At 54.0% G+C, this 13,440-nt stretch overlaps 2 non-coding genes across 2 annotated transcripts; one reads left to right on the forward strand and one right to left on the reverse strand.

Annotated features, from left to right (window-relative positions):
* Positions 1-4,118: 4,118 nt before the first annotated feature.
* LOC146805181 (U6atac minor spliceosomal RNA) lies at positions 4,119-4,240 on the reverse strand. The gene has a single exon (XR_014968126.1). It is a non-coding gene; the product is annotated as a U6atac minor spliceosomal RNA (small nuclear RNA).
* Positions 4,241-12,845: 8,605 nt separating this feature from the next.
* On the forward strand, positions 12,846-13,147 carry LOC146805182 (Nuclear RNase P). The gene has a single exon (XR_014968358.1).
* The last annotated feature ends 293 nt before the right edge of the window (positions 13,148-13,440 follow it).

Raw genomic sequence — 13,440 nt, forward strand, 5'->3', positions numbered from 1 at the left:
TGACTCTGCCATCAGGGAGGGTCCCAAAGTCAACGCTGACTTTATCCCAGGGGTGTCTTCCGGGTTCTTCGGTTGTGATGGGGGCCGGACGCTCCGGTCCGCTGGTCATTTGACACGCTGGACAGCTCTTTACGACCTCGCCCACCAGGGCATCTAGTCCTGGGAACCACACCTTCTCCCTCATCCTGGCTTTCATCTTCTCGGTCCCTTGGTGTCCATTGTGGGCCAGAAGGGTGGCTTGGCGTCGCAAGGTTGTTGGCACGACAATCCTGGTCCCCCATAGGACTATCCCGTCTCTGGTGATGCTAAGCTCGTTGCGTACTCTCCAGATCTGCTGCAGATCTGCTCTTTCTTCCGGTGTCCACGTGTTGGCGGACTGTAGGAAATTAGCCCACGAACCTTGCAGGAGGGCTTCTTTGGTTCTGGCCATCACAGGGTCCTGTCCCGCCGCCTGCAGTATCTCTTGTATTGTCAGCACTTGTGGGCACGTTAGGGCCGCGACGAAATCGAGGTGCGCTTCAGCGTCATCTTCCTCGGTTGTCCCTTCCGGGATGTGCTCGCAAGGGCCTGGGTGCCTGGACAGGAAATCGGCGGGGTTCTTGGCTCCAGGCCGGTACGTTACGTCCATGTGGTACTGTTGCAGCCCGATGGCCCATCGTTCTATCCGTGGCGGGGGATGCGGAGCTGTTCCTCTGAACAGGGGTACCAGCGGTTGATGGTCCGTCACGACCGTGAACGGGTGTCCACAGACATACAGGTGGAAGTGTCGACAGCCCCATCGTATAGCCAGTGCCTCTCGCTCAATCTGGGAATATCTCCGTTCGGTCGCTGTGAGGGCCTTGCTTGCATACGCTAGTGTGGCCCACCGGCCTGGTTCTTGCTCTTGGGTGAGGACTGCACCAAGTCCTACTGGGCTGGCGTCAACTATCAGCTCTGTCTTCTTTTCCGGGTCGAAGTACACCAACGTGGCCTGGTCGAGGAGCGCCGTTTTGACAGACTGGAACGCCGAGTCTTCTTGGGGTCCCCATTGCCATGGGGCGTCCTTTTTCGTGAGCTGTCGGAGCGGCTCTGCAATCGTGGCTAGGTTCGGAATGAACCTTCCACAGTATGTGGCCATCCCCAGGAAACTGCGCACCTCCGCGGCAGACGTGGGCGCAGGAGCGTCCTTGATGGCTTGTGACTTGCGCGGGTCCACTTGAATGCCGTCGTTTGTGAACGTGTATCCGAAAAACTCTATCCGCTGCTGGAATAGCTGGCATTTGTCTTTGTGGAGAGTGACTCCGTATTCTCTGAGGCGTGTCAGTGTGGCTCTGACCCGCCGGTAGTGTTCGTCTACGGTCGTAGAGTGAATCAGGATATCGTCGCTCACATTCATGACCCCAGGCAGGCCTTGTAGAATGTCTCTGATAGTGTTCTGGAATATTTCCGCTGCCGAAGATATTCCGAAGTTGAGTCGCCGGTATCGTCTCAGCCCTAGGTGCGTGCTGAAAGTGGTAATATACCTGCTCTCCTTGGCTAATGTTAACTGGTGATACCCTGCGTTGAGGTCCAGTTTGGAGAACCACCGCGCGCCATTCAGGTCTGCGATGATGTCATCCATGGTGGGTGTGATGTGCCTCTCCCGTTTGATGGCTTTGTTGGGGAGCCTCATGTCGATGCACACCCGGATCTTGCCTGGTTGGCGAGGTTTTTCCGCGATTACCATCGGGGACACCCACGGGGTGGGTCCGGTGACTGTCTCTATGACCCCTTGTTCCTCAAGTTTACGAAGTTCTTCCTCTACCAGAGGTCGTAGACAGAACGGGATCCGCCTGTGCTTCAGGGCCGTGGGTGTGACAGAGCGGTCGATGTGGAGTTTGACCGGTGGACGTTTGATTTTCCCCAGGCCAGCGAACAGTTCGGGGAACTGATCCAGAAGGTCGGCCGTTTGCGTGTCCTGAACTTTCCGGAGGAACACCAGGAGCCCCAGGTCCTCAGCGGCATGCCCGCTCAGGAGGGTGTCGACCTCTTGGTTGATGATGTGCACTTCAATGGTGATCTCCGCATCCTCCGTCCCCACCGGCACTGTCATCTTCCCCAGGAGGGGCAAAGGGACGTCGCTGCCGTAGGCATAGATCCGGGCCTTCGAGGTTCTGAGCTCTGGCTTGGGCCGAAGGCGGTTGTATTGCTGCACTCCCATGACGGTGAGAGACGCCCCTGTGTCGATCACGGCGTTCACCTTTGATCCAGCGACCATGATGTCACACCGAGGCTGGGGACGTCTCGTGCTTTTTAGCGCCCTGGTGAACGAGACCACGTACGTTTCTTCGTCGTCATCGGACTCCGAGTTGTCTTCCTGTAGGGCTTGTGCGTGCCGCTGCCCTGTGTCGGCCTTGGAAGAGAGGGACAGGTGGGACAGTTGCCTCACCATGCCTCTTGTGGGCCTCTTCCCTCGAGCATCCTTCCTGGTGGCGCGCTTCCTGCAGACGGAGGAGAAGTGGTTCAGCGTACCACAGTTCGCGCACGTCTTCCCTTTTGCTGGGCAGGTTTACCCTTGGTGTTCTTCATACCCGCAGTAGTCGCACTGCGTCGGGGTTGACTGCCTGGCTGCTGGTCTGCGTTTCTTCTCGTGTGTCCGCACTGCGTCTGCGCGCTCCGTTTTGACGGTTACACTTGGCCCTGGGCCTCGCGTAAGTGCTTGTTCCATCTCTTCTGCCCGTGCGTCGGACAGGTCGTGGGAATGGGCTAGCACTAGGATGTCGGCCATGGGAATGTTCGGTTAGCGGAGGATGAGGGTCCGCAACTTCTTACTGCGGATGCCGTAGATTAACTGAGCCCTGATCTCCTCCTTTGCGCGGTCGCCGACCAGGTGGGTGTCCGCCAGCACCCTCAGCCGTGCGTGAAATGCGTCAACTGACTCCCCCTCCTTTTGCTTGGCCTGGCGCATTTTGAACATCTCGAAATCCGGGTTCGTCTGGGGGTCAAAATGTGTGTTCAGGGCCGTCACAGCTGCATCATAGTCGTCTGCATTACCAGTGTTCGGGAGATGCTTGAACAACAGGTAAACCTCCTCCCCTGCGTAGTGAAGAAGGAGTGACCGCTTCACCGCGCCATCCGTCTCCCGGGAGCCGATGAAATAGTTGTTTAGACACCCAATCCATGTGTGGCACCGCGGTGCGGCGGTCGCCGGGTCAGCCGACTCACTAAACGGAGGCAGGACACCTGTGGGTGGGTGGAACGGGTGGGCAGGAGGCGGCGCGTTGTCATCTGCCATGGTCTTGCAGCGGGGGAGACTCCGGGTAGCTGGTGCACAGCAAAGGGCCCTCAGCAGCACAGCCGGGGCTACAGGCAGTGGGTGGCACGTGGGCAGTGCCAACAGCAATGGCAGAAGCAGGCTCAGGGCCTCACAGCAGCATAGCCGGGGCTACAGGCAGTGGGTGGCACGTGGGCTGTGCCAACAGCAATGGAAGGGACACGCTCAGGGCAAGGCCAGAGGGCAGGGATCTTCGTCTGCCCAGGCGCGTGGTCAGATGGGTGGTGTACACATGCTCACCGTGTAGTTCAGGCCCGTAGCGCGACGATCGCCGGAGCAGGACAAGCTCGAGGGCCGTAGGCGCGCGATCGCGGGTCTGCCGCGATGCGCTCAGCAGGGGCGCTGTGAAGGGTGCACACGGCGGGTTCGACCGTCTCGTTGCCACTGTTAAGCTGGTGGCGCAGCGCGGGCCTAGCGCTAGCTGCGCGCAATCACAGAGACCACACCGGACTGTTAGTTGGTGCGCGACTGCCCAAACTGGGCACGCCCCTTTTATTTATAGAATACGCGTACGCCACCGTCGTGGCGTACGCACGTCATCCATGACACGAGCGCTCTAGCGGGAACTGCTAGAGCGCTGACTGCAACATCTAGCCCTTTGAAGCACCGGAGGCAGCGTCGCTTTCCGCGGCGATTACCAGGTCTCACATGTGGGTCAAGATAACTCGTGTGATTAATTTTCTTCCTGGAGAGAGATCAGCATTTTGTGGAGTTGAGGTTTCGACTAAGGGGAAGTTAGTGCAGAGGGTCGATGTCCCTGATAAGAACGTGTGCCAAGTAGATTACAGAGTGCATTTGATGTAAATAGGTCAGCAGGTTACTGTTTTCAAAGGAGGCACCCCTTGTTACGTGCAAGTTATAACTTGAGTCCGTATATGTGTTGTAAAGGCCACTAGGACCTCTTCCATCCTTGTCAAGGGGAATGCTACCTCCCCTTTCATACAATACTATGCGTACATACCAGCATGAGAGGCAACTGGTGCTAAGAAATCGCTATGCTGCCCGATTCGGGTCAAGCTCGCGCTATGCAAACTCCCGCCTCCCAAAATTAACCCTTTTTCCAACAGTAATCCATGTTCTATTAATGTATGCTTAGCGGTGTGTATGCTGTTATAGGATGAACGTTTATAGTTCACGGTTGAATATACGGACTTTAAGGCACGGTCACTTACTACGTGGCGTCTAACCATGTTTTTATGCACAGCAGGCATGATGCGCGCTTTTATTAATTCCCCTGTGGGCTAGAGAGGCCGGGTCAGGGGCCCCCTCCTTTCTGGGTCAGCACAGTATGTGCTGGGTTAAGGGGCACTGAAGCGAATTATGCGGTGTGTTCCACAGCTCCGGGGTTGAGTCCACATCCGGGTGAGGGGGGCAATTTACGCATTTCCCACTCGTTCGGGAGTTGTCTACATTTGACGCTGTGTGGGAGGGGTCCCGCGGTTCGTGGTTAGCGCCTAGGCAGTAAGGGAGATGCCATCTTGGTTTGTACATTTATGTTATGCATTCGATCGATGTGAAATAACTTTAGCCAGACGGTCGATGCCCATAGCTCTGCTTCCTAGTCACGTCCGGGGCACTCTTAGTAGTGCCCCTTTTGGTCTCCAGGCATGAGTTCCTCATGTGCACGTGACCGGCGGGGTTGAGGGGGGGGGCTACTACAGCTCGGCAGGTTTGAGTTGGATGCGCCTCGGGGACGCGGCCGGTGGCTGTGGTGCTTGTCCCCGGGGCCGAGTATTGGGTTATCGCGGCCATGCGGTCCAAGGCGCTGGTTTCGGCTCATGTCTCTCTGGAGCCGTAGGTTCGACCCCACCGCCGCCATTTGCGGGCATTTATTTATACTCCTTCAGTCAGTACTCTCTGGTGGGCCCACATAATATTTCATTAGTTGTTCCCCCGGAGGCAGGCCTAGTGGGTGGGCGGCTACCTCGGCACGGGACGCTCCCCCACGCGCCGCGCCTTTGACTCATTGCCTCGCGTGCTAATGCCCTGCATTAGCACACCCGCAGCCCGGTCTCCGGGGCGCGCTTTTACCCCCCCCCCCTGTGCCCGAAAATGTAGGTCTATACGGTGCTCATGCACAGCGCTCCGACTTCTTTCGGGGCGGGTTCGTGCGGTGATTCAATTTCTCCCAGTGCGCGAATTGTACTTAATACGGCGCTCAGGCTCAGCACTCCTACTCAGTTCGGGTCGCGTTCGTGCGGTGTATACTCTCTCCCTGCGCCCGAACTTGTGCGGAATTTGGTGCTCATTTACTGCGCTCCAGTATCTTCGGGTCGTGTTCGTGCTGTGTCTCAAGGGCAAATCACTTATCTCCCCGCGGCAGATATTCATGTACAGACGGTGCTTATGTACAGCGCTCCAACACCTTCGGTTCGAGTCGTGCAGTGTCCCTGGGCAAATCACTTTAACCCAGTGCCCGAATATGCATGTAAGTATGGTGCTTTTGTACAGCGCTCCAACACCTTCGCATTCGCGCTGTGTCTCTGGGCAAATCACTCTCTCTCCCCGGGCCCGCACTTGCCAGCACTAGGTGCACACCGCCAGTTGGCTGCTGCTTGCCATTATCGGATTAAAAAAAAAAAAAAAAACTGTTTTAACCTCTCGCTTCTCTCTTGGATCGTGCCAGGTGTCCGGCAGACCGGTGGGTCTCGCTCGGTACTGGACGGATATCTTAAGCGCTGGGCGCACGATTGTCAGGGTGCGCAGTAAAGACAGGAGCGGCAGGAGTAAGTTAAAGTCATAGAGTAGCATACAAGTGGGAGAGAGAGAACGAGTATACGTTGAAAATTAGCACAACACCGTGTTCATAGTGAGCAGGTACAGGCTTGGGGGACACTTGTAGGAATACAGCCATGTTGGGGCCACGGGGTGGCATTGGCTCTCAGGAACGTTCTCCCTGGGCTTGTGATTTATTTGTACTATGGATTACTTCCAGAGGTCGATTGTATGCATGTACTAGTGGCTGATGCATATTTTCAAATTGCACATTTCACTCTAGCATTGGACACTACCATGCTAGGTGTAGCTATCCCCATGTAGGGCATGCTGGGAGTGTAACGTCACTATGTTTAGCTAGTAGAGTGCTTTAATAAAGGCAGCACGGCAGGAGTATGTATGGTGCAAGATAAGGGGCCGCCTAGTGTCAGTCCTGACAGAGTTTTATACGAGTTAAGCACTTTACGCGCTGAATTGTGAGGTCTTTTGGACACAGCTGGGCCGGTGTTAGGGCAAGGAGATTGGGGCGGTCACAGTCCTTCATGCCCGGGTCTCGAAGTATGGGCGCAGTCACATGGGCAGAGCTCCTGGTTGATGCAGTTCTTGAACTTATTGCCAGTTGGGACGGCACGACGTAGTGGGAGACATACAATATTCGTACATCCTCCAGTCACCTTCAGTAGACCTGCCGCCCATTCCTCGCGCGCGCCGTCCTCCCCTAGCCACTCATTTCTCATGCTTTCATTACCTCCCCCAGGTGCTGCACCACCAGATGTGCGGTACCCTTCCTTAAGGTTGGGGTCCCCTTGGTAAGATAGGGCTGTATTGGAATGTTTCACGGTGTGCTGTGATGCCTTTATATTTGTGTGCCTTGTCACACTTGGCCTGTCAGCTAGGTGTGTCGACGGTGGCTCGCGTTTGGGTAAGCATTGAAGCAAGGCGGTGATAAAGTGTAGTTGGGTTGACAGTTGTAAGGGGATGTAACTTCTAAGTGACTGATTAGGATTTACACAGCCTCTTCATTCCAGAACAATTACATGCAAAGCGGAGCTACAGGTTGCCTAGGCAATGAGGCTACCACCTCCCAACAAGTTTGGCTTGTAGGTATAGTGTCCATTTGTAGTGCGTAGCTTGAGGCAGTGACAGGCCGCATTATGCCGCACGCAGGCATTATGTTTTTAAGAGTAGGATGATAAGGTAAAAGCGCAACAGGTTACGATGATTTGGAATTGCATCGTTATTGGTGTTGAGAGGGAGGATTCGGTGGTGCTGGTAGTTCGGCAGAGTCACTGTGGCCTAATGGTTAAGGTCTGAGACTCTTACTCTCTAGGTTACAGGTTCAATTCCCCTTGATTCTGTTCAGGTAGATCTCTTCCTATAACGGAAAGGGAAGAGCTGGGGGGGCCTGCCTTCTGAGGAGGCCGCTGTGTATCTTGTGCAATTCTTCCATCCTCGCCTTTTTCTTAAGGGCTCCCCCGGGAGTTGTGCAGAATTGGCTGTTTGCAGGTGTGGGAAGGCCAGCCCAGCTTTTGTATTCGCAGGCAGTTTAATCGGAGGTAGAATAGCACTCGGGCATGCAACGGAGCTATAATGGGGAATTATTTCACTATAGGCAATTAGCAGCACTGATTAGCAAATAGAGGGGCTTGTTGTAGGTAGTGCCCCGTGTGTAGTAAATATAGGGATGCGATGACGTGCTCAGTATGTCATGTAACTGGAGCTCATGTTTAACGTTTCTACACCTTTGCGTTCACATACTCTATACAACACTTGAGGCTTGCGCAGGGCTCCCTCGGCTCTGGGTGTCTTTTAGACTGGCCGGGTTCTACAGGGGCCTCTTCACCGCTGTGTCCGGGATCAGGGGGAAGGTATACTCACCGCCTTCAGCACCTATGCTAAACAAAGAGTTAAGCTTAGTGTTGAAGGAGTTTTAATGTTCCCGGGTTGTTCATTGGGGCTCCTTAGGGTAGGATGACCTAGCGGCAAGGAACAGCTAGGGTGGTTTACGTGTGCTTTAGCGATCATGTAGACAGTATGCATGCATCGCGGGCCCTGGCTCACACTGAAGTGGGCACCGATCTCACACACACCACAGGTGCCGAGGCCTGCACTGCTGCCTGGCCCTGGGTCCCCAGGTCATTCCGTGTCCGTTGTTATTTACTCTAGTGTTATTGGTTATTTCCTGGGTTATCCGCGGGTGTAGAGCGTTAGGCTCTTGTTGTCTTTCCATCGGGTCTGTTTGATGCGGGATGGTGGTTTTGGGGCACAGCCGCGTGGTGGGTCTTTCTGTGTCACGCTGGGGTTAGCCTGCCTTTAACCCCCCCTGTTTGTCACACACGGTTGTAATACGATGATTGAGTTGTTAGTACTGTTATTAGTATTGAACACACCAGGTACTTGTGGTACTGATATTTGCACCCAAACAATAGGTACTCTAGGGCACATGTCCTCCATTACACACATCTCCAGACAGGACTGCCCCCTCTCCCCCCTCCAATTTTGGAGCAATAGGGGTCCAAATACTGGTGGGGTTGGCAGGCTTCGACAGGTTGGCGGCGAGCTCGCACATCATTCGGCTCATAGGATGATTCCGTTGAGTTTTGGGGCAGGTCACAGGCCGCTTCTCCACGCTGTGTTTGTTCTTCGAAGTATGGTCGGGTCATGTGACGGAGTAGAGCAATGATCGCATGGTATATCTGGGCATGGAGGAATGCCAGGCAAGATTGTAGCGTAGGCAGGTAGTGGTACTTATCGGGGTTTGGATGTTTGTCTCAATGGCGTGCCGCCATGCAAAGGGACCATGTAACTAGGTCACGTACATCAGGCATTGACAGGTCAACAGGGACCATTTGTACTAGAATGTACAGGAGTGGTTCTCACCACGGTTGGTCAGATGGGAGGCTGTCGTCTTTATTCTCACTGGATACCCTTACTCCAACAATCCTATTGTAGGCTTAGGATGCCTGTTGTATGCTGTTAGACCTGCTATTAGTTATTGAAATCTCCTATGTGCCTTGGCATGGTTTGTCCCGCATCAGGGCCAGTTGGGGGTTACTGTTCAGGATACGGTTAGACTTCTTGAACATAGACTTGTCAACATCCTCCTAGGAAACCATGATTAGCATGAAGGTATTGTACAATGGAGAGCCAATGGTTGTGGTTTTGTGCACAACAGTAGCAAGGGAATTACAGTCTGCTTCATCAGGCCTCGTGTTCCATCATTAGCACCTGCAGCTGTAAAGCTCCTATTTTCTCCCGGGACTGGGACTGGCATTGTCTAACCCTTACAGCCAGACACGGATTAGGCAAAGGACATACCTTGTCGAGGCAGGAGCATTGTCTGCCTCGCTTCCAGGCCAGTTGGGGGTTACCGTTCTGGGTACGGTCCAACTTTCTGGTTGCGTTTGGATGTTTGGACAGGTGCCCGTGCACCTGTCCAAGAGGACATGTAGCACGGCGATAAGTGGTTCAGTTGCTCCAGTTATTCGTGTTAACGGGCAGGTGAAGCAGCAGAACTTATAGGGGCTTGGGTCTGACCTCTGGTTCAAGGGCGGAGTGTGGTAAGCCCACTTAGTAGCCCGTCCTTTAGTTCGACGAAACAGGTACCATTGATGGGAGTAACGGTAACTGGCGACTTCTCCCGCCCTCCAGCACTGCTGGCAGCTATGCAGGTTGTGGAAGTGGCCTTCCAACTGGGGCGATGGTCCTTATGATTGGGGGAAACTCCTGGGAAACATATTTGGGCTACAAAGTAGCTGGGGAACTATTAACATTCCCAGTATTCAACATAGAGAGGGATTTATGCTTGGGTTCCCCCCTGGGTCACGCTGTCCTGTCTGCTCCCTGGTATGCTAGCAGAGGTTTGGGAGGGCAAGGCTTCACATAGGGTGGTGACTGTCGGAAGGTGATGGTCATACGCCGACTAGTGCTAGACTCAGATAACTGAGGAAAGAGGAGGTAGAGCGGGCTTGTCAACTCGTAACTACACTCGCATTGACACTTCCTGGCAGGAGTGGCTTGGAATAGGTTTTGTTCTTCAGCCGGGCAAGGGTATCATCAGACCATCGCCTAATTTTAGGCAGGTTATTTCAGTCATAAATCCATGGGGAGTTTAGAATGGATTGGGGCACCTGTCCTGATGGGGCATTATGGCCTCCGGCCCTGTATTGGTTAAGACTTGTTTTGGCTGGACCTGGGAGAAGCCCGGCAATAAGAGGTTTTGGCTTAATCAGGCATGGTCTTATACACGCCGAGTCCACAGGGTGCCTGGAGGGAGATGGGGTGCACCTCTCTAGTTTAGGCATGGATCCTTTCCTACTGGACCTAGGGGAAGCTTTGCCTGCAGCAGGTTGTAAGGAAATAAGGCTACCTTGGTGGGGGGCCCTGGTAGTGACGGTGGCCACTCCCAAGGCTGTGGAGGAGTTACAGGGTGATCCAGAGTCTGCAGATACCAAGGGGTACTTCATGCAGCAGCACAGCGTGGTGCTAAGCCAGGATACCCAGGGATGTCTAGAGTGTCCCCTGGAAGAACTACAGCGCCCCGTTAGTCCTACGGGCGGTTGTGGGTCTGAGCAACCGGGGGCTGCCAGCATACGCTCCGCCCACCTCTTTCGGGGGGGGGGCGTGAGTAAGCACGTGGACTGGTGGTCCACGAATGGGAGGGGTGGCCCCTCCCAAGATTTGGTATGCACCAATTGGCGACTGCCACGGTGTAATTTAGGCTTATCAGACGGGCAGGCTGCATTGGGGTTGGCCTGCCCTGGGATCGGATCGCCCGTAAGATAACCCACCATGTTTGCATATTGGTTATGCTAATAAACCTGCAGCAATATTTCTCCACTTACAAAAGTGTTGTGTGGTTTATTTATGTACTTACTATATGTTTTGTGACAACAGTTGCCGATATTGGCACTATGCAAGGCTGTCCGGGGGGGGTTGCGCAGCAGCCCCCCCTAACAGGGCGGCCGCCTTAGTGCCGCATGAAGGCACTGGGGGCAGCCGGTCTAGTCCCTAGGCTCCGCCAGGGAAGACGTCCGGCATATGGTTACTTCCAGCGGAGGGGGCAGGGGTATTTAGGCTGTCCCCGCCCCTTCCTCGCCCTCTTGTCCCTCTCGTCTCGCCTTGCCCGCCCCTCCGCTTACCCAGCAGACGGAGGTCCAAGGGGGGGGGGTTGGCTTTCTAACATGTTTTTTTGTGTTGCAGGAGGAGTTACAGGGCGATCCAGAGTCTGCAGATACCAAGGGGTACTTCATGCAGCAGCACAGCGTGGTGCTAAGCCAGGATACCCAGGGATGTCTAGAGTGTCCCCTGGAAGAACTACGGCGCCCCGTTAGTCCTACGGGCGGTTGTGGGTCTGAGCAACCGGGGGCTGCCAGCATACGCTCCGCCCACCTCTTTCGGGGGGGGCGTGAGTAAGCACGTGGACTGGTGGTCCACGAATGGGAGGGGTGGCCCCTCCCAAGATTTGGTATGCACCAATTGGCGACTGCCACGGTGTAATTTAGGCTTATCAGACGGGCAGGCTGCATTGGGGTTGGCCTGCCCTGGGATCGGATCGCCCGTAAGATAACCCACCATGTTTGCATATTGGTTATGCTAATAAACCTGCAGCAATATTTCTCCACTTACAAAAGTGTTGTGTGGTTTATTTATGTACTTACTATATGTTTTGTGACAACAGTTGCCGATATTGGCACTATTCCCACAGCTGCAGTCAGGGCGTAAAGAGAGCAAGCAGGCTGTTCTCAATTGGCTTCCTCCCGCTGCCCAAAAAAACTTTCCATTGGAACTAATGAGCCTCGGAGCAGCATTGTTTGCAGGTATTACAGTGCCCTTCTCTGTGCTAGATGTTTACTTTGCACACTCCATAGTATTTTTAAAATTATATCTGTTTGTGAGTGTGGCCGCGCTTTTACGTAATTAGCGGCACACACTTCACAAACACGTGGTTTCTGCGATGTTCTTTCATCATTATTTACATTAGGCGCTGTGTTCCTGGCACTCCCTGCTATTAAAAGAACATGTGCTTGTGTGTTTTGCTGGATTGGGTCTCTGCTCCTATCAACATGCCTGCAGCTGCTAGTGTCTTCTGTGCCCTGCTCGTCGCTAGCCCATTTCTCCATGCATTGCCCCCCCACCTCCCGTTGCTGCTTCTATCAACATGTCTGCCGCTGCGCGCTGCACTCACTGCTGGGTTATATGGCCTATTGGGTAGAACAAGGACACTGTAATGTTCTGTGGAAAACAGGAGCTCTGCAATATTTTCATGCCCTCCACTTCACCCCCGCCCCATCTGATATTTTTAAAACCCACCAGCTTCCCATTCTTTTAAAACCGACTGCCCTCCTCCTCCTCTCGCTTTCCTCTGTTTCTAAATCAACCCACTCCCACACTTTACAGTTGAAGGAACCCGAGAGCCACGTGAAGCTTTTTTTAATATCTGGTACTTTCAGAGTGTACTTTATTGTCTTAGCGCAGAGGAGTACAATAAGGGAAGGAAATGAGTATGCATAAATAAAAACATATACATTTAGAACACCAATAGCTCTAACTCTGACAAATGCGAGACCGATTGCATTGCAAATGCTTGTTTAAGGAGAGTCGACTGAAAACCGCGGGATGTGCTTTTTTGTGTTTTGCAAAGCAGGGATAGTTAGCAGTTGTTTCAAGACAGCAATTTGATTAACAGGCAAGCTACTGGGTTTCAGAGCTGCATTTTATGTATGTTCTTACTGCCTGCTCTGTAGTTCTCTGCTAGGAGCGCCGTCATTCTGTGCGCTCGCTTTAAGTAAATTGTAGTCCTTTTTCTATTTTGTGGGATGTACCGATTTTTGGTGAAGCAGAGGAAGCTCATCACTAAGGTCACGTGCAGAGTGCGTATGTCACTCATGTACCTTGGGGAAGGTCTGAGGCAAGAGCCAGTAATTGCCCCAGCAGGGCATCCCCAGAAAAGAGGAGCGAGCTCCCAGAGACCCGGGGCCCAAAGGGGGCGGCAGGAGACGCGTGACCGTGTACCTGGTACTCGCTGATGCTTACCCTTCCGGGCATTGGAAGTGGCTTGCGGCTGGCACTTCCCTGAGTGCGATGGCTGCGGTGAGGTAATGGCGCCTCTTAACCCAATTCAGACTACTTTCCTCCTGCATCTTTATTTTGGAGTTCTGGTCACCCTGTGTTGTGAGTCGGGGGCCCACTTCTGGGGGCAGTTTTCCTTCTGTCTCCTGGCGGAGCCCGTCCCCACTGTTTGCCTCTGGGCATTCTTTTCTGGGGGAGGGGCTCCAACTTCGGTGGGTGCAACTAGGATAGGTCGGTGCGGCCCCTGCCTCTTGGTGAGTTCGCACCCACGGGGAGGATGCCACTGCGACTACCTTGGCTGCGGCGCGCACAAGCTAGAGTCTCGTCGCTGTATCAGAGGCAGGGCGCCAGTGTTGGTGTGA

The sequence above is a fragment of the Triturus cristatus genome, chromosome 8, assembly GCF_964204655.1.
Source record: "Triturus cristatus chromosome 8, aTriCri1.1, whole genome shotgun sequence".
NCBI classification, from domain to species: domain Eukaryota; kingdom Metazoa; phylum Chordata; class Amphibia; order Caudata; family Salamandridae; genus Triturus; species Triturus cristatus.